We start from the raw sequence: 21,398 nt of genomic DNA, 5'->3' as shown, positions 1-21,398 counted from the left end.
ATAGGCTCTTTCTTTGGCATGCTAAAAGACCTTCCTAAAAGCCTTTTCCTCTAGTCCTACCCTGAAATCCCTAACCTGGAGGAGTCTTTTCCAGAACATCCATATGCTGCATAGCATGGACTGCTGCCACTTTGAGTGATATGATCCCTTTCCATTGCTGGCAAGATGACTCTCCCAAACATTACGACTGACTTGTCTCATGTGCCCTTCTGTGCATGCCTGTGTGCACACATAACACACGTATACATACAATGCATGGAATGAAATCATCTTTTTTTATGTTTTCCAAGAGTATTTGAAAGCTTAACCTGCATGTGAATAAAAGTCAACCGATCTTTGTCCATTTTGTTTTCATAGGGTTTCCCTGGTCCTCGAGGAGAAAAGGGTGATATAGGAGAAAAGGGAGAAAAGGTGACCACAGTGTTATTAACTGTTGCTTGATTCCTCAGCCTAGTCAGTCCTGCTGTCTTTATGCTATAAATTGTCCCATTAAAACTCATCTTTGTTTTTACTGTGTGCTAAAAGGCAGGTCACAGGTACATGCTAAGCAAAATAATGAAAAAACACAAAAATTTATGCACAGAATTAATAGTATCAACACCTCCCAAAGCACACTTTGGTTTTAGGCTCTTTTTCTCCAATCCACCCTACACTTGTTGAAAATCCTTGTCAACCTGAACTTTTTAATGCAGATGACTGAAATGTGTCATTGTGGTAGTAATTTTACCCTGAAGACATCAGTTCCTTGGCAGTATTTGCAGTGTAACTGGTGATCCTCATGTCCCTGCCTGTCCGTACCACACACCAAATACATAAGGACAGGAACTGTTAAAATGTTTATGTTTGGCAATGTCTTATTTACCACTAGGTACTTTGTGATACTTGTGGATGGAAATCAAATCATATACTGTACTGTTCTGGTAAGCCAACTAGACAGTGAAAGTAACAGAAACAGCCTAGCTTCATTTTTACTGTCCAAACACAGTGACTTGGAAAAATGTTTAGTAAAAAGTAATTTAGGACTAAATGCACGCAGAGAAAACTCATGAGCCAATCTCCCTTATTTCTAGCTAACACAGAGCCCGGTTGCTAAAACTGCTGAATTAGCACCACACTTAATACCAAAGTTCATACACACAGCAGGTGATTTTTCTAGTTTGGACCACTATTTTTTCCTAACTGACATGTACAGGGTCCTCTTTCCCATCACCAAATCTTGAAGAAGCAGCAGGGTTAAGAAGTCACCATGGCTCTTGGAGTTCAGCTCCTTTTCTTAATGCTCTCAGGCAAAACACTTCCCAAGAACGCGTTGGTAAGGGTACTAGGAAACTCATCCCCTTCTCTCCTTTGTTATATTGTTTATTTTGAGCTGGGAGATTACTGGTAAGGTGCTGAGTTTGCAGAATAACTGTTGCTTAAGCAGGTGCTCTAGGAATATTATAGAGGCAATGTCTGACATGGCAGAGTAATCACAAGGGATGGTGCAGGACACATCGCCTAGAAAGTCTGCTCCGCCATCTCCCTAAAAATTCAGAAAAAGGCGAAACCTGTTTCTTGAGGAGAATTCATGGGATACAGTGTTTAGCAGGTCTGACAGATGTCTCATGTTATCTTAGGGGCTTTCAGGCTAAGAGGGTTGCCAGGAAGTCTGTAGAGTGAAAACGGGGATGGAATCTCTGCCTTAAAAATTCTGAGAATACTCAAAGAAAATTAGAAGGCAAAGGAAGGTCTTCCTTCCTTTGAAGGAAGGTGAAAAATCAGGGAAGATATAGTTGAAACCTCTGTGAAAGAGACTTCTCTTGCACTTTTTTCCAGAAATGAGGGAATACTTGTGTCTTTCAAATAAAGTGGTTTCACCAAAACCACCTTAGCTGCCTCAATATTCCTTTTCCAAATGGAAGGCTGACTCTCAAAAGACAGAATGTAATGCTTTCATGTTCATGCTAATAGAAGCTTTCATTATAACAAATTTTCTCAGTTCTGATGTTTTTTCTTACATAAATTACTAATTGTCTGTGACCAAATTGGTGTAACAGCATCTATTTCAACAGAGGGAAACCAGTTTACAAGCTGAGAGTCCAGCTCATCATTTCTTGGTTTTTAAATATTCCTTACAGCATTGGCTGTTAGACTGACATCACACAAGTTGAAATTAGTGAGTTCTGGTTAATTCAAACTGCATTGCAAAAATATAGATCATTACTAAAATTCTATTGAGAACCACTGATACTTGGGTTTTTCATAGACGTGCTATGATAGGCAGGGAATAAATCTTGTTTTTTTCAGTATGAGATGAGTCCTAGACTGATGGTTTTTATTTTAACCTGTCAGTAGTTCTGCTACAGTGAAAGCAAGTCAGTGTTTGCATTATGATGTCTGCTTAACTTGGCTGTAAAAATAATTTTTTAAAGCATTCTAGCTCTACTCATATAAAATTATAGTCCAGGAGCACGCAGCACAAAACAGGTTTGTACAATTGATTTTGTATTTTCAAGTTGTGTGATGAGAAGAAAAAAATTCTTTTAATAAATGAATAACCTTTAACGAAAGGTAGAGATTGTGTTGTGAGGAGGAGGAGGGAAGGGGGCTCTGGTCCCAAATGTGTAGTTGTGTCTCTTGTTATAAATATTGACAGAGGAGCACGGTGTATCGCACCAGTGGCTGGAAAGGCATCGTCCTCTTTCCCTTATGCTTTGCAGTGATGAAAATCTGGGCATGTGGGGATTGGACATTCTTCCAGCCAAAATGGTGGAAGTGCCACAAATTTGTATTTCTCTAGGCACTGAGGAAGGGAAGGAATGAATTTTTTTCAGTCTTCATCAGATGTAGATTTTCCATATCTCCTGTGAGTGTCTCTAGTAAGGAGGTGAAGATTAAGAGACAAGAAGTCAGTCCATAGGAAAAGCAGCAAAGTACTCAGGAAATCCCCACTATTCTCTGCGCAGATGACGGCCACGTTGGTTTGAATAAGTTCACAGGTTTGCCCTGCCAAGCTGGAAATTTAAATAGTTATCTGCTGATTTGTAACCCAACAAGTTAAAGAAATGAAAGTCCTAAAGATATAAAAAAGAGTCAGAAACTGAACTGTTCTGTCCATTTTCAGAATAAGTTTTGGACTATGTCCATGCTTTGTGCTCGCTTACACTTGCAGCAAATGGGTGTTACATGGAGCACAAATAATGAGATTTGATGCTGAATCTGTTGGTGCTCTCTGCTACGCTGCCATGTTTGTAGGTTTAAGATGGAAACTTAACCAGCTCACAGATCCCGACTTGTGGGGATTTTTTTACACCACAGTCTTAGAATTTGGTACAGGATACTGCTTGGGCTGCTGTTTGCCTTAATACTATCCTGCAACTTTTTGGCACACAGAAAAGATAGACAAGGAATTTTTGCTCCTATCGTGTCATGAATGCAGTATGTTTGGTTCGAGGAAAACATTTTTTTCATTTGAATGTGTCAAGTGTGCTATGATATTACATGAATAATGTGCTTTCCTTCCTTTTTAAAGTATGTTATAGCTAATTATTTTTTAATTGTGTAAAAATGAGTTTTCTCTCTTGTTAATGAATTAAGTGTTTCTGTACTGGTGTGGAATTAGTTAAATGTCTATTTACTATGCTTCACCAAAATCCGTCTGTCTTTCCAAAGGGGCATTCCTTCCTTCTCCTTCTACCTTCATTCCTTACAATTCCTCTGTCTTTTTTACCCTTTTCCTCACAAATTAAATCCTCCCAATAGCCACAACCTCGCTTGCTGGTTCTCCAATGTCATACTAATTTTCCTATGACTATTTTTCCCATTTCTTTGTGATATTCCTGATTTACTCATCCTTCCTATCCCATTTTTTACAATCCTAGCCCAATTTGTTTCATTTTTTTTTTTTAACAGAACCTTTTTTGATTTTTGTGAAATTGAGAGCAAACCTGAAACTCATTTACCATTGTGATCAACTGGTGTGAAACCAATTACAAAATGAACTCCTTAAACATCTTATACTGCTTGAAGGTGAGGCCACCTTTGCAGGTAGCTTTGTTGAGGGGAGTCAGCTCCTTTCTGTGAGTAATTAAAGCTTTGAAAGTTTTACATTTTAAAAAAACAAACCTCAGTGTCAAATCACAGGACTGAATTTTGGTAAAAAATGTAGATGAAATGTTGCCTGCAGTAGAGAGTACATTTAAATGTAATATTTAAAGAATCTAATGATAATTTATGATGAGTTTATGATATCAGGACATTATGAAATCATTGAAAGTCTCGTAGGGCCTCTCCATCAAGCAGTTTGGATGTTTTGATTCCCGTAACAGGGTTTGAAATGGTCCTGTTGTTTGTGGGGTGACAGAGCACACCCCCGGGGATGTCGGTGGGGTTCTGTAGACACCACGACAACTTCCCGTAACAGGGTTTGAAATGGTCCTGTTGGATGTGGGGTGACAGAAGCACACCCCTGCACCCCCGGGGATGTCGGTGGGGTTCTGTGGACACCACTGACCACGGGGTTTGTCCCAAACTCCTACCAGAGCCCAAAGGGTCGGTTCAGCAAAGGATGCACTGGGCCAAGTCCACCCTTGACTTATCAACCGTGGAAGTTGATAGAATTTAGCCAGAAACCAGCTGTCCCTGTGAAGCATCTGTGCCACGGGTCTTCTTTAGAGAGACTCTGCTGGTGTTCTCTGCTCTCACAGAGTTACACCCAACTCGTGACAAACCTTCTAGGGAAGCCAGCAAATTCAGCACAGGGGGTATGTGCTTCAGGACTGTCACTTCAAATAAATAGGAGACCTCTTGATTTGGAGTGTGGATTTGGGGGGGATTTGCAGATTTGCCTCTGTCTCAAGAAATCAATGATTTCAAGCCCTGTTCTAGGATTCAAAATATTCATAACACTGGTATGAAATACCAACACAAACTAATAGCGAATGATTGCAGTACTTGCTTGTGATCATATAATTTATTTTTCCACATAATGCACCATCCAAACCAGAACACAGTGGTAAGTGTCCTTTCAGCTCTCCATTGGCTTAAAAACGAAAAACCCAAACTTTTAAACCAATCTTTCTTTAATTTATTTTTTTTTTTCCCAAAAGTATGAAACTTGTTTTATCCAAACCATTGTATCCACAGGGGGAAAAGGGAAAGAAAGGCAAAAAGGGGCCTAAAGGGGAGAAAGGAGAACAGGGTGCTCCTGGATTAGATGCACCTTGCCCATTGGTACGTCTCACTTGTGTATTGGACAACCGATTGTCCTGCTGTAGACTGATGGAATAAGAAATGAGGGGAGAGGAACAAGCACCAGCTTCTGTATCACCTTTACTCTTCATTAATGCAGCCTTATCTCAAGTTCTGGCAAATTCTGGAGGGGACTTTGTTTGTCAACCTCCATATTTCTTTTAAAGCACCAGACTTAAGACCTTCAGGCTAAATTTGTGGGGTTTGTAGGTCTTTTTTTTTTTAATTACTTTTTGTCTTTGGCATTTCAAGCCAAAGGAATCAAATTTGAGCTGTGCCAGAGTCAGTGCCCCCCAGGTTAAATCCCAGCCCAGCTGTCAGCTTGCTCCTCTCGCCTCTCTCTCCGTTGTTATTTGTTCCCTCCAGCTAAGTCAATACCGAAGGCATTTCCTTGACAGTAACGTTGCAAGTTAATCTTTACAAACAGGGATTCCGTGGAATTAAGGGGGAAAAAGGGGAGCCAGGCCAGCCTGGCCTGGATGGGCTGGATGCCCCTTGCCAATTGGTACAGTATTTCTCTTTCCTACCAACCCTGCATGCAGTTCCTTTGTTTGTGGTCAGCCATTCTCGATGTAAAGTAATGGTTTTTTTGAGCTGACTTTACATTATTCACGTTAACACACGCATGTGCATGACCAAACCAGCTGCTTCAGTGCTCATACCCGCAGTGAGAGAACACACCTTTTTGTTGACACCTCGAACCTAACTCTCAGCAGTTTGCTCCCACGTCACACAGCCATTTATAAGTTTGTGTCCTTCCTACATTTTCCCTCAGAACCGTTTGTTTGTTATTTTCCTCACCAAATACCTCTTGCCTTACTCACCCCCAGCGAAAGTCTTTGTAGAAATCCAGCACAATGTCCACCTCTAATCAACTCTGATGACTTCTGTCTGCCCTGGCTCGGTTCCTCACGCTCCCCTGTCCCAGAGCCACGCTGCACCCTGGGCAACCCATACAGTCTTGGGGGCCTGTTTTCAGAATTTGGCCAAAATTAATCACCTACAGAATGATGCAAGTATTATTGCTCACCCTGGGCAACCCATACAGTCTTGGGGGCATGTTTGCAGAATTTGGCTAAAATTAAGTCACCTACAGAGTGATGCAAATATTATTGCTAAAAAATCAAGTGGTAGGTTTCCAGTAAGCCAAGCTGGAGCCCAGTCTCCCAGACCTGACACAAGTAATACGTTACGTGTCTGGCCTGTTCATCAGATATTATTCCAGAACAGATCTGGAAATAAAAAGCTTACCTGAGGTTTGTAAGAAGATAACGGTCTGCAGCCCAAACCCTCACTGTCTTTGTTATTTAACGTCTTCAACTTAATGGTCTTACCCTTGGAACTTACCTTCCTGGCACACACACGACACTCCCCACCCTATGTTAGCATGAAGTCAAGTTCCCACCTATACTAAAAATACTTCACCCGTTGACCCTCTCCCTTGTACCAATCTGGCAACAGTGATTTTTATTTAATGGCAAAGTAAGTTTAAACTCTTTTCCATTTAAAAAAATAAATAATAATAATAATAATAAAAAGATAAAAGAAACAGTACATACACATTTCCTACAGATACAAGGAAGATTTTCTTTTTTAATTGTTCGCAGTAAGATTTGATCTGCATGTTCTGATATTGTTTGGTGGTTAAGCACGGTTCTCTAAGACGAATGTTAAATTAAGTAGAATTTATTTCAGCTACAGCACTTCTAATTTGAAGTCAGTGGATTTTAATCTTAAATACATAGCCCATTAAGATTATTCCATAGTCCATTTTGTTTGCTTCCGATTAATGGTAACCATATCTCATATTTTGTTGGGGATAATGGAGCATGCTTTTGTAATTTTAAAATGTTTCTCTCTCTCTGTATTATCATTTCTGTCTGGAGATTCACTAACAATCCTGGTGGCTGAACAGTGTTCTGTTTGTAGAATAAGCTGCCCAGCAAACAGCGCTGTTTGTAGCTTGAGGCAGCAAGCCCTTCCCATCACATTACATGCAAGCACATTCAAAAAATTCTCATTAACCACTATTCTCCACCTGTAAATTCACATCATAATCATTGGCTTTCTATATTCTAAAAAATGTCCAAGGCCTGATCTTTCTTCTTCTCATATATAGTCGAGTAACACGATACGTGCTCCTAATTATGAGCGTGTAACTCTTTGGCTAAGCCCTGTATAGCCACGTAAATTGGAATTAGTTCCATGAACACCAGTAGGACTGTGGTCAAAAGCTGTCCGTGATCTTACTGGATGCATGGAGATGTGTGAAAGTAGGGGGGTGGCAGAAAAGAAATGGAGTGACTCTCAGTAATATAAGAAGAAATTGGATAGCTGTATTATCCAAGTGATTAAATAAAGTGCTCTGCTGCCCTGCTCCCACCGCTGATGGTTTCTTCCCCTCTGCCACTTGAGGTATGGTCAGGCCTTGAGTTTCTGCTGCTTCATTCAAAAATTAAGAATGAAAGCGAATAGAAAAAATCCCACTCAAATCTGAGTGTTGCTTTCTGGGTTCACTTTAGGTTAGGGACCCATAAAATGCAATACCCTCCAGATAAAAGTGATAATATATTTTTTTCTCATTGATCTTGTACATTCAGCTACAGATTGTTGTGAATAACAGATTATATTTAAAGTAATATGCAGCCTGAGCTCTAACAGCAATAAGAAACTGATGAAGATGTTCTAATGATTTAGGAAAAAGCAGATCTTTATGGCAGAGAGGCGCACGGATGTATTGACAGTGTAAACCTCTCCTCTGGCTTTTCCTTCACCTTGAGGCCGAGAGAGGAAATAAGTTGGGCACTGGTTGCTACTTATTACATAAAAAGTCAGAGATAAAGAGTCAGCTGCTTCAGCTGTTCTAGCAGATATTGATGGAATATCTATCCTATCAAAATTAACTATGTCTTTTTTTTTTCCCCCTCAGCTGTTCTAGCAGATATTGATGGAATTTCTATCCTATCAAAATTAACTGTCTTCTTTTTTTTTCCCCCTCCTCCCATGGAAACAGGGTCCCGATGGATTACCAATGCCTGGCTGTTGGCAAAAGGTAGGATGGGCAGAGCTTTTTCTTTCCAGGGGCACAGAGAGGAACCTGTCACAATATCAGGATGTACTTCAGAGCCTGTTAGAGATATAGATGCAGCAACACAAAATAAGAGCTCTCCATGACAGTAGCTGGTGTGATGAGGTTGTAATACATGTAGAGGTTTTAAGATATGTACCACCTCATCGAGGCAGTATTGTAGAAACAGCTGGTGTTAGACTTCTGGAAAGTCCAAGACTTTTCTCTTTCATATGAAGCATCATACATCCTTTGGTTTCTGCACACGATCACTGCTTCCCATTCTTTATAAAAGCTCATGGATGTGGCATTTTTATCAAGTATTTATATTGATTGATTACGTTATTATTTTTCTGGGATACCTAGAAGAGCAGTGCGTCCTGCCCTTGTCTTCGCCTTACCTTTCTATCTTCAGTCCATTCTCCTAGTTATTATGTATGCTCATTTTAACTGGCAACATTATTTTAGTAAAGATTTCACCTAGACAGTGCGAGATTTTAAAATGGAGTATTCAGAATAATGTAGGTGGAGGGCTACTGGCATATAATACATTAGAAAACATAAAGCCTAAGTGACCTCCTGCATGCGTTTCTCCCTGAAGAATAGCTGGTGCTGAGGAAATACCTGTCCCAATTTGCAGCTCTGCCATACCTGTGTATTTGGAATAAAAATCTGAAATAACTGATTTACTAATTTGATTAATCTGTATCTCTTTTTGTCTCTGCAGTGATGAATCTAACCTTACGAGCATGAAGTTGTGTATATAGTGCTCCACTTTTTGTATTTATAGTTGAAAACTGAAAATTTTATTTTACAAGTCTGAGATATGTTTACATGTAGCTGCTTCTACTTGTTTGCAATAGTCCATGTGTACATCCTTTTTTCACTTACGTCTGCAGTTAGATGATAATATAACTGCAGGGTAAACCTGCAAAGGTTCTCTCTCTAATGAGAGAGATCTCGATACAACGATCAAGAATAGAAATCTGATTATTTCTGTAAATTCTTATATTTGGGCTTGTGGACCTGCATGGACAATGAGTGCCATGAACTAGTTTACAAGAAAATTGTGACCAAATAAGAGCAAAATGCTATGAAATGTACTGTACCAGCTGCCATTGGTTGGAGTTTACTGACTTGGCTTCCATGTCCATCTTAAAACCCTTCACTGTTCCGTGCCACCATATGTGCTTGTGTGGACTAAAAGCATGAGTCTGTGCCAAACACGCTTGTTGTGCGATCGCGTCACGCGCTACATGCCTGCTCACGGGGAACTCTGATTCCAGCTTCTGAATCCTTTCCTTTTGTCATCTCAAGGGAGTCACACCATGGCTTATTGCTAAAAAGAGATAAACCAGAGGAGGATAGAAAGAGGCCTTGAAATTTTTTGGGGGATAGAGTTCCAGCTGCAGGTGGATGGCTTCCAGTCTTGCGGGTCACCTGGCCCCTTTGATCAAAGAGGGTCCCGCCTGTTGTCGGCACCCGTTTGCCTTGCACTGCTCACCGTGGGGGAGACATTCACGATGGGCCCCGTCCAGTCCTCAATCCAGAAGGAAAGAAGTTTGAAGAAGAAACCAGACTTCTCCGTGGGCTGTTTGAAAAGGTGACAGAGGTGCTGCAGAGATCATTTGATGGCAGACGCCGCCTGAGACCAGAAGCTTCTCAACCTCACTCAAGGATGGACAGAGTATGTGCTCTGCGTGTTGTACTTTGGGACTGCTGGAGGAAAAAGCATTCTTGAGGCAGGGATGGATCAGAACATCCTCCAGAGGAGGAGGGTAATGGAACTGACCAGAGACGTATCTACCATGGTGTGGTTTTCAGGTGATTCAGTTTAAATTACACAAAACTAGCTGAACTTCTGTGCGGAATTTTGGAAGCTCTGGTTAATTTTGTTTCCTTTTCCCGTTAACTGTTGCCATAAAGGATGCATTTCAGCCATCTATTCACCGTTTGGGATGATGGCATTGAAGAAAATACTTCAGATGTTCATCTTGCTTCAGTATTACCAGTTTTTATTTGAGAGTCTTTAAGTCTAAAAAAGAAAAAGTTTATTTTTGTGTTTCATGGACTGATTTATTCATCTTGTTCTTTTTCTGCTGTTACAGTGAACTTAGTGGACTTTGTTACCCAAAAAACATTGGAGAGAAACAATTCTGTGTGATTACCACTGCACGCTTGTCATCGCGTTACGTTGTTCAAGGTGTCGGTATTTATCCATTTCTGTTGATTAGTTTTCTAGAGGAACATTGGCAAAGTTTTGCTTCTCCGCTTTTTTTTTTATTTTATTGCTAGAAATACTTAAATTTGTGCACATTTGTAGTTTTTGCCACGAGGTATATTTTCCAGTGTTGAGTCTTCATATGGTGCACTGTGGTTAGTTTGAGAGACCAGTTTTATGAGAAATGGTGCCATGTTTGGCAGATGGAAATTCTTTTTATAGCGCTCCCGTTCCCAGTGTACAGCAGGATGATCACAAGCTTTTGAAGTTACTTTTCTGAGAGTTGTCTTTCCTATGTAGACCAAAACTCGAGGAAGACGGCCTGTCTCCATCCACGTGTGGGCTCCTGGCCCTTCTTGGAATGCACATTTTTTCCTTGCTCCATCATTTCTAAATCATGTGAAGATGGGGACCTGCTGTGGTTGCACTTTCTGTGTTGCTTCACAATCTCAGATCAATGGAGATGCCACTATAATGCCCTTTTTCACTTTGCTAAAACTTGATTGTCATTTTGGTATATCAGAGACAAAAGAAGCTTTTCATGAAGGAAAGTCTTCCATAGATTTTTAAGACTAAAAATTAATTTAGTGCCCTCCATCCAATAGTACCTTACTAATAAAAATAAAATTCCAATGCTATATAGAGAAATACTGAATATATATATATTTACTACTCAATTCCATTTTTCCAATAGTAAGAAATACGAAAGTGTTCAGAGATTTGAGGAAAAAATGGTTTTCTTTGCTTAAGTTTTCAGAGATGCGAATATTGATCTATTAGAATAGTCATGATTACAACAGTAAAAGCCTTCACGTGGCATAGACTGAATATAAGCTGTTAATAATCAGAGTGCTACAGCAGTGATGTGAACGAGGGACCTTCCAGAAAGGGGACAAGAGGAGGACCGTGTATTCAAATGCAAAATGAAGTGGGATGTTTATTACCTGGCTAGATGTTCTAGCAACTCTGTATCGAGAGTGTCCACGAACACAACTCATTTAAGAAATAGCAAGAAGATAAAGAGCTATTAAATGCATGCTGTCATAAGCACTTTCATATTTTTAAAATTTCTATATCTATATTTTTAAAATGTCCTCATAGCATCCATTTCTATATGCATTTATAAAGGTAGCACAACCTTAGCTCATGATGTGTTCATTCAGGACATAATTATAGACACTACTGTTATGTGTTGGTCAAAACTCAGTTTTCCCTTAACTCCCTGACACCGAGACCCTGCTGAAGAACCGCTTAAGCACCTTTATTCACATTCTTTTCAGTCTTGTAATTTCTTTATTTAACTCCTGCCAGGTAGGAATACTTTTTTTTTTCTTTTTTCCAAATCATTTAACAACTTTTTAAAGCTTCTGTGTTGATTGATATCATTAAAGGTTCATTCCTTTTAAATGACCATGGCTGAACAGCAGATAAAAAATGTAATTTGACAGGCTAAACTATGAATGTAGATTTGATGTTAATATTTGCTTCTCAAGGATTGATTTGAAATGAAACCTAGAAAAATTGCGTGTTCAGTACAAGAAAAAAAAAGAATTGGCTTTAGTATTTCATCAAGCAAAGCACCCTGTGAAGACTTGCAACATGTTTATTTTGTTTAGAAAACTATTTTTGGTGCTCGTTTATCTTTTTTTTTTTTTTTGATGGCAAAGCTACGGTTTGAAGCCCCGTGTGGTGTTGTATCTTTAGTGGCATTCCTCCGAGTAGGGATGGTTTGTTCTGCTCAGTTTGTGAGAGGAACAGTAGTTCCTCCACCAGTCCTTTCAGCTGTAGAAGTGCGTAGCGGTGTTAGTCTACACAGTTTCTAGATCCCTGACTTTTTCAGGTGTGATTGATTCTTGTTTCTTTGAGAGTTTCCAGTGTTGTTTCCTGCCACGGTGTGTGACCATCTGTGACCCCAGGGCTGTGTGGAGGTCCTGCTGCAGAAGCAGCACGTCTTTTAAGCACCGTGTGGAATATGTCTGATACACATGGTCCTTGTCTCCATATTCACAGATTAGCTGTGGGGAATCTTTCTTTCAGGATGCTTCGGACACCTTTTTATTTGTTTTCCTGAGGTAAAGCATGAAATGTTAATTCATGGGAAGATGATACAATGTATTTTTTTTGATTTATATTTTTATTTATTGCCGATTTTGATGTCACGTTGTAATAGCGTAGCAAGGCAGAATGGCACCCTTCATCCAGCTGTTTGTCTGTCCTTTCAGTGCACCGTGTAAGTAGCAGGAGTGAGTTTCAGAACGATCAAATCCATACACCTGCACATGTGTGTAGAGTTTAAAAAGGGATAATTCTTAAGGCTGATGTACAGTGTGGAAGGTCACCATTGGCTCCATCGGGCGTGACGCTCAAGGAGGAGCGCACCCGAGCATCAGCTGTGCCAGTGGAAGAGACAATGAGACCTCAGAGGAGCAGACCTTTGGTCCTTGTGGGGAGGTGGTGCTGTGGAGATGTGGTTCCCATCCTGGATCCCATCAGGGTTTCGAGAGAGTTGTCCCACTGAGCGCTGCAGAAGCAGGAGGGTAGATGTTGGTGGCTCTTCCCTTGGCCGTGCCTCCCCAAGAGGCATCACTTGGCCTCTTTCCCCAGCCAAAGAGGGAGAGAGACCCATCCTTCCCTCACGAGGCACTTTGCAAGGTGCAGAAGGAAGGTCCCAGGGCCCCTGCGTAGCTCCAAGGGGAGGGAGGACCATCAGCTTCCACGCTGGGGTTTTGCCTAAATCAGGACCACTTCAGTGAGCACGAGCTGCAGAGCTGCTCCCAGTCTGCTCAAAAAGGATGAAGATGTTCAAGGCATGCGGAAGGTGACCTTTCTTTTTAAATTTCCTGATCTCTGCTGCTTGACCATCTTCAGTTGCATTTTTAAAACCTAATTTACCTAATGAGAGGTCTAAATTCTCACACTGCAGAGCCGCACAAAACACCAATATCTACAAAGACAGTGGTCAAAAGAAAGTCTAACTTTTAGTCATTGCTAAAAAATTACTCAGTTTCAGTGACTAGAATTAAAACTAACACCTGCTTTTGAGTTTATTTTATTTTTTCCTTTCTGCAACTTGCTTTTATGGATCTGAATGTCGCTGTAATGTACAAATGAAGGTTTTCTTGCACCCTCTGTTATTGAAGTATTTTACATGGTGGCTGGATTCATTAAATGCTGTTAGAAACAAGTGCCTGCCACCGACATTTCTGACAGAATTTGGAAAAGAGACTCCACAAAACAAGTGGAGTTTGTATTTTAAAAAAAGGATTTGGAGTGTGGTTTTTGTTTCATTTTAATTTTAAATGCATCCAATTATCAATGCTGCTTGGAAATGGAATTTTCTTTGGAAAACAGGGGGCCTTAACTTAACCTGGGACCGTTAGTGTTTTACTTGTTTCTATTTAAAAAAGAAGAAATTGTATGAGTTTCCCAGCTACCATTGGTACTTGCACACTTCTCTGAAGTATTATGAAGAGTCGGGTTGGTGGAAGAATGTTTTACATATTGTTAACATATATGTGGATATTCTTATATTATTGTACATGTTTGGGAAAATATCACACAACTTTAAAAATGTTACTAAGATGTATGTATCTGACTTTTTCCTTTGGAAAATATTATATATTTTTATTTGTATTTTTTACTTTTTTAAGTTCATCTATATGTGCCGTTATTTTTGTATTGCAAATGGTCTCATAAATGGAATAGAAGAGATAAAAATACAAAGAAGAGTAATTTGGCAAGGATTACAATGCTTGGGGGGGGAAAACACATGGGTCAGTATCATATTATCAATACTAGAAATATTTTGAGTGTCTTAGCACTGTAAATATGTCACGAGACCTCTTTTGACAAGTAGTGTAAAGAACTGCAAGATTTTATCCACCCATTTTAATTTGTTATTAATTACCACTTTCTTGTGGCCTCTGGTCCTGACTTAATTGAACCCGATCAAACAGCATGCTTTTGTTTTTATTATTAAAATTTCTCCTTGTTTTTCAGTTGAATACTGTTTTGTTTTCTTTCAGTTTTGTATACTTTGGGTTTTGTTTCCTTCTTGTGAGAAGTTGATCTTCAGAATTATTTTTACACTATTTATGATTTATTTTCATAATGTAAAAAAAGTGTGTAATTATTAAAATATTAATTTAACCATTGGTGCTGATTTCGCAGAGTTATAAAGTTCTTAGTGTTGGTGCAAAAAAAAGAATTGTTCTAGTCTGTCTGGGTGGGAAGAAGGGTGTGTTGGGTTGTGCCAATCTGCAGTTTGAAATCCAGTGTCGGTCGGGGTTCACCTTCACCCAAAAATCAGGGTCTTTGCAACATGTTCCATCTTCCTACAGCGTGCAATTAAAAAAAACCAAACAGCCTCATTCTTCCTATTCTTAATATGTCTTTTCCCTCCAAAGTCAAGCCCATGTGGTCATCTTTTCTAACCAGGCAGCGCGGGTGTCCGCAAAAGGAAGGAAGGAAGAAGGTGTGGTCATCTTTTCTAACCAGGCAGCGCGGGCGTCCACAAAAGGAAGGAAGAAGCAGCTTTGCCGCAAACCTGGGAGCCTTTCCTGGCTCTGGAAAAGCTGGAAGGATCTGTGTGTTAACCACAAGTGGAAGCTGTTGCTCAGGTAAGTCCCCAGGCACCCCAGGATCCAAAGAAATCAAGCTGAAAATCACCCGTCTCCCCTTTCTGTAACACTGAAGGTGGAAAATAAACCTAAACTGATGAGGAATACAGATGTCTGTGGGCAGTGTCACGCAAACAGCGCAAGGTGGAAAATGTGAAGGTTTGTCTTACCCCAAGTCCAGTTTGCTGAGAAAAGATGGAGCGTAATAATTATTGCAAAATGGGGTATTTTCAAGCACCCCTGGCTAAGACGATGCATTTTTGCAGGAGTCTCCTTGAACAAAGGGTTGTGGGGTTGTTTTTTTTAAGATAAGACGTAGGGCAGCAGCTGTAATCTCTTCAAAGCATTATTTAAATGTTCAGGTTTTCTAAATCCCAAAATATTTCAGACAAACCAACCACTCCCCATTGGTTTCCCCTTCCTTCACCTCAAAAGCGCAGTCACTCCAGGCTAAGAGACAGAGTGAGCACCGGGGGGGTTTGACCTCTGCTCTTAACTCTTGGTAATCTCCATAAATGTCCGTTAATCTTATCTAGCTCCGCTTTAGACTCTTGAGGGGTTAAAAATAGCTTTGCTGCCTGTCTCAGAGGAGGTGCTCACAGCTCACCGTGCCCAGCGTCCCCGAGGAAGCCCCCGGCCAGGCCCAGAGCAGAGGCTGCTGTGCCACCGCCGCGCAGGAGAAGTCCTTGTTCTTGCCGTGGTCACTCTTGGCCTTGGCTTCTTTCTCCTTTCTTCACCCTTTGCAGGGGAGGGAAGGTGGTTCTGAGGCAGTTGTCCTGCCGAGAAGCAAACACAACGTGTGTTCTGGGTAATTCCTGCTTTTTATTCCTCTGGGTGCTGCAGCTACTCTGATCTCAGCCAAGTCACCGCAAGGGTGGGTATCTTTGGAAGCATCATTATGAGTTTGGTGACACCCGGTGCGCTCTGGCATCCATTTCCCACACAGTCCTTTTACTGCTGGTTTTTGGTATCAGGCTCCCTCTAAAGCCACTCTTCAACTCACCAGTGTCCTGGCACCTTCACATCCTCCTGTAGTCCTGGGACACCACCTTCCTCTGGTGTTTCCTCCTGTCCCAGTACCTCCCTCACAATTTTGTGACGTGCCAAAGCACACGCAGGGCTTGTCCCAGTACCTCCCTCACAATTTTGTGACATGCACACGCAGGGCGGGGTGTGAAATGCCTGCTGCTTCTCCCTCTCTATTTTATTTTTATTTTTTTAAATACTTAACGGTCATTACTCAGATCAAATTCTGCTTTGTGGACCTACTAAACATGCTTGTAAGAAGTCAAAAAAAATGAAACAGTAGTTGCTTTTTATATCGTCATCTCACATAGCTTCACCTAGTGGGTCAATTATAATAACCACACACAAAGAAATGTTTAGAAACAAAAGGAGGAGCTGGTAAGCATTCATGTTCCAACCAGTAGTAACAACTGCATCCAAAAGCATTTTAAAAGAGAATAAACAAGGGACGCCAAAACACAAAAGCATTTTAAAAGAGAATAAACAAGGGGACGCCAAAACATGTCACAGAATCACATGGGGTTGGAAGGGACCTCTGGAGATCATCTGGTCCAACCTCCCTGCCAAAGCAGATCCACCCAGAGCAGGTCCCACAGGAGCATGTCCAGGTGGGTTTGGAATGTCTCCAGAGAAGGAGACTCCACCACCTCCCTGGGCAGCCTCTTCCAGAGCTCTGCCACCCTCAAAATAAAGAAGTTCCTCCTCATGTTTTAGGTGGAACTTCTTATATTTAAGTCATATCTCTGCAAGCAGATTCTCTCTTCCCAGGGTTGCTAATTAGCTTTCTCTTTCTAGGCTCCTGCTAATTTCCAGACAGAGTAAAATTTCCAGACACAGTACTCACATGGCATTCTCCGCTCCTTCTCCTGGCTGCTGTAGAAAAAAGCAGTGGGTTTGGATTCTTGCTTAAAATCTGGAGCTTGGATGCTCCTTGTATGTGTATGTACATATGTGTTTATAGGCACATATAAATAAATATATGCATAGGGAGAAATATTATAGGCACATATAAATAAATATATGCATAGAGAGAAACATATATGTATGCAAATATATATATACACACAGGCATGACCTGTAGTGTCCAGGAAAATACTGTACACCAACCTCTGCAGGGAGATGACAGCCTGGTACCATAGCTCTGCTCAGGCTGCCTTAGTTTGTCTCTGAGATTGAAGGTGGACACAGCTGCTGTCACACCAACCAAGACGCAGGTTTTCCATGTGTTTATACCAAGACAGATTGTTAAATAACTAATAAACACCCTGATTATTTTTGCCTGGGCAGGTTACAGCTTGACTTGAGTTTTCCAGGTGCCCACATCTAAACTGAGCAGCCGGGAGCTCTCACTGGCATCCCCTCTGTCTGGCTGCTCCCTCTTGGAGCCAGCTTTTGCAAGCTTTTAGGAGCTCTCTTCTCTTTGGTGATCAATTCTGGTTGAGGTAAAACTATTAAAAACGAGCATGGGGGAAAAAAATAATCTAAAATATCAACTAGCACTTCGTTCTCAATAAGCCTGTGTCAGAAAGATGTGTATAGAATTAATTTGCCATTTAAAAGTCTGGAGCTGCAAACACTGCTGGAACACTGGGCGCTGGAACCATCCTTAGCAAACATTATTCAGCGAGCATGCAAATGTCTCTGGAAAGCGATGCTGCCGCGAGGCTCGGTGAGTAACTCAATCTTCCTCTTCTCTGCCTTCCCCTCGGCCAATTTGTACCCAATTAACACCCCCTGCCCCTGCCTGACCCAGGGACCTGCTGCACCGACCTGTGGGCAGCTCCACTCCCCTTTCAGAGCCGATACTGGTTGGCCCTGAGAAGGAGTGGACGGGTACGGTGTGTCCATCTTTACCTTTCTGTACTGAAACCGATCCTCAGTGCAGGTCATTTTCCACCACCCATCTGCAGTGGGTTCCCTTCTCAGGATGCATGAGCAATATGTTGTTCTTCAGAGGCCCGGTGACTCCTTTGATGGTTAAATAAGGAGAGAAAGGCACCTTACCTGGATATTTTGAATAGCTCTTACAAATATTTACCCCTTTTCATCAGTCATACAGGGTTGCTGGTACTCTTAAATGTGTGGGGGAAAAAAACAGTTAAAATGTTCAGAAAGCAAACAGAGCAGGGTGGAGAAAACAGTATGTTACAAAAAAAAAATACACACCCCCATCCCACCTCACCTCCGTTTTAATAATTCTCTAAATCGCGGAGAAATAGGTGCTAGGATTTATTCCACAGCATTACGAGGGTAAGTAGGAGCAGGAGAGGTCTAAAAAAGCCAAGATGCTGGAAAGCCCCGTGTCTCAGGGAGGATCTCTCTGCTAATGGAGGGGAAAGACCTCCTCTGCTCTACAGAAGCCACTTGGCAGGCTTGCTCCTGCTGGTGCCATCAAAAGAACTATGAGCCAAGAGGGAGGGATGTTTTTCTTGATTGCTGAGCCTCTTCCCATGGCTGGGAAGGGACAGAGAAGCAACCTGCCTTCTGAAGGGCTACTTCACCTACCGCTCTGAGCTCTCCTGATGAAGTTTAGTATTCCTCCAAGCAATTACTAATTCAGCTGTGAACAAACTTTCTAAACTTGGAACAAAAAGCCCTGACACAAGCAGGGCTGGCTGCCGGTGCACGCTTCTCACGGAGTAGAAGCACAGCAGCTTGTGTGCTCTTTAAATCTGTTTGTGGTCCAGGGCTTCTGTCTGAGCAAGACTGGGCAAGTCAGCGTAAGCAGCTCAATTTTTATCATGTTAGTGTTCCCAGCAGTGCCAGAGGAGGCATGAGGCCGTGCTTAAGACTGGGCAAGTCGGCGTAAGCAGCTCAATTTTTATCATGTTAGTGTTCCCAGAGGAGGCACGAGGCCGTGCTCGGCTCCAAGAGAGGGCAGGCACCAGCTGGGTGCAGGAACATCATCGCTCCTGAGATGCCTTTGGACTCTGACCCAGGTGTTGCCACCCACTGCCTGGGCCCCAGCCGTGCTTTACGTTACTGCTCCAAAGGGATTGCAATTAGGGCTGGTATATAACGTGTACGCCTTGAACTACATCTACCCCATCCTAAATATCATTCCCTGGCCTTCAGAGACGGGGGAAAAAAACAGTTAAAATGTTCAGAAAGCAAACAGAGCAGGGTGGAGAAAACAGTATGTTACAAAAAAAAAATACACACCCCCATCCCACCTCACCTCCGTTTTAATAATTCTCTAAATCGCGGAGAAATAGGTGCTAGGATTTATTCCACAGCGTTACGAGGGTAAGTAGGAGCAGGAGAGGTCTAAAAAAGCCAAGATGCTGGAAAGCCCCGTGTCTCAGGGAGGATCTCTCTGCTAATGGAGGGGAAAGACCTCCTCTGCTCTACAGAAGCCACTTGGCAGGCTTGCTCCTGCTGGTGCCATCAAAAGAACTATGAGCCAAGAGGGAGGGATGTTTTTCTTGATTGCTGAGCCTCTTCCCATGGCTGGGAAGGGACAGAGAAGCAACCTGCCTTCTGAAGGGCTACTTCACCTACCACTCTGAGCCTTCCTGATGAAGTTTAGTATTCCTTCAAGCAATTACTAATCTAGCTGTGAACAAACTTTGTTTTTCTAAACTTGGAACAAAAAGCCCTGACACAAGCAGGGCTGGCTGCCGGTGCACGCTTCTCACGGAGTAGAAGCACAGCAGCTTGTGTGCTCTTTAAATCTGTTTGTGGTCCAGGGCTTCTGTCTGAGCAAGACTGGGCAAGTCGGCGTAAGCAGCTCAATTTTTATCATGTTAGTGTTCCCAGAGGAGGCACGAGGCCGTGCTCGGCTCCAAGAGAGGGCAGGCACCAGCTGGGTGCAGGAACATCATCGCTCCTGAGATGCCTTTGGACTCTGACTCAGGTGTTGCCACCCACTGCCTGGGCCCCAGCCGTGCTTTACGTTACTGCTCCAAAGGGATTGCAATTAGGGCTGGTATATAACGTGTACGCCTTGAACTACATCTACCCCATCCTAAATATCATTCCCTGGCCTTCAGAGACCTGGGTAAAACAGAAAAGCATTGCACACAGCATTCCTGGCAGCTCTGGCCTGGGCAACACGCGGATGTTAGCGGATCTAAACACCTGGTCTCGTCTCGAGAGCCACCAATGAAGCCCATCACTGCCTGTACATGACTTGTCCTGTCTTTTCAGCCCCCCTGGACGAGGCACAGAAGACAGGCAGCTGCTGTCTCTGCTGGGATACGGAGCTGCTGGTGCCTCCCACCACCTCTGCTACACGGCTGTTTCCCCGGATGGTGAGGGCAAAGTTGCCGGTGGAGGAGGGATGTGAAAGCTGTGGAGCTTCAAAATTAACACCGACTGAAGCAGCTCAGGAAAACACCTCTAGGAAAAGACACGCTCGACTAGAGAAGCAGAGAGGTGGCTTGCTGGCAGAGAGCTAAAAAAAATGTAAAAATCGGGAGGTGCGTTTCCTCCATCTGCAAAATTTGGGATGACTTACCGGATACTGATCGAGGAAAGGCAAGTGTCACCGGCACAGGAAATGGTGTGGCTTGGCCATATGCTCTCTGAGAACTCTTCCAGGCGCAGCGCTGCAGGTGGCACAGATGAGCTGCAGATGGGGTGACAGGGAACGTGGGTGCTGGTTTTTCACTCAAGGAGCAGCCTCCAGGCGAGGAGAAAGCTGTATCCGTGGCAGGGAGAAGGCAAAGCCGAGGGTGCTCCACCAGCAGCTTCTGTGTTGAAACCCAACGCCTTGAGACGTGAGTCCTGACCTTCTTCCCCAGGAAATGGTCCCCTCTTTTTCTTGTGGGCTTTGATGTCCAGTGAGATGGTTATCACGGGTAACCACGAAGGAACGCCGCGTTCAGGCAAATCGCTTCTGTGGGGAGAAAGAGATCAGAGGATCAGTTTATTCTTTCAGTTCTTACTGAAAAAGGGTGTACTGACACGCCCGAGCACCAGGGCTAGAGCCTTTTTCTACTCACATGTATAAAAAAAATAGAAAAACATAGAAAACCATAACTCTTACTGACTTGCCCCACTCTATGAGAAGTAGGGACATTGGCTTTGACAGATGAGTACACATATGTATCTCAGCCCACGCTTACAAACAGGTTCTGGGTGATCAGGATCAGGGGAGGTCTAATTACAGCACTAATTTTGACTAAATTTACCCCCCTGAGGATGCCTGTAGGGGCGGAGCCGTAGCTACACAACTGGTAAACACGAGTGGCCCAAAGAATGACCCGGTGCAGGGGTCGGGGAGCGGCGGCGG

The 21,398-nt window shown here is 42.4% G+C and overlaps 2 long non-coding RNA genes across 2 annotated transcripts in view; one reads left to right on the top strand and one right to left on the bottom strand.

Annotated features, from left to right (window-relative positions):
- The first annotated feature begins 74 nt into the window (after nucleotides 1–74).
- On the top strand, nucleotides 75–9,721 carry LOC106887570. Its single transcript, XR_001411925.1, has 4 exons — nucleotides 75–411; nucleotides 5,657–5,734; nucleotides 8,243–8,281; nucleotides 9,024–9,721. It is a non-coding gene; the product is annotated as an uncharacterized LOC106887570 (long non-coding RNA).
- Nucleotides 9,722–20,683: 10,962 nt separating this feature from the next.
- LOC106887539 overlaps nucleotides 20,684–21,398 on the bottom strand; it is a 55,769-nt gene continuing 55,054 nt past the window's right edge. Inside the window, exon 4 of the long non-coding RNA XR_001411916.1 lies at nucleotides 20,684–21,002. This is a non-coding gene — a long non-coding RNA (uncharacterized LOC106887539). The remainder of the gene's footprint in view (nucleotides 21,003–21,398) is intronic.

Source organism: Calidris pugnax, unplaced genomic scaffold (assembly GCF_001431845.1).
Source record: "Calidris pugnax isolate Ruff unplaced genomic scaffold, ASM143184v1 scaffold34, whole genome shotgun sequence".
NCBI classification, from domain to species: Eukaryota; Metazoa; Chordata; class Aves; order Charadriiformes; family Scolopacidae; genus Calidris; species Calidris pugnax.
This window is presented reverse-complemented; position numbering and strand designations above follow the sequence as displayed.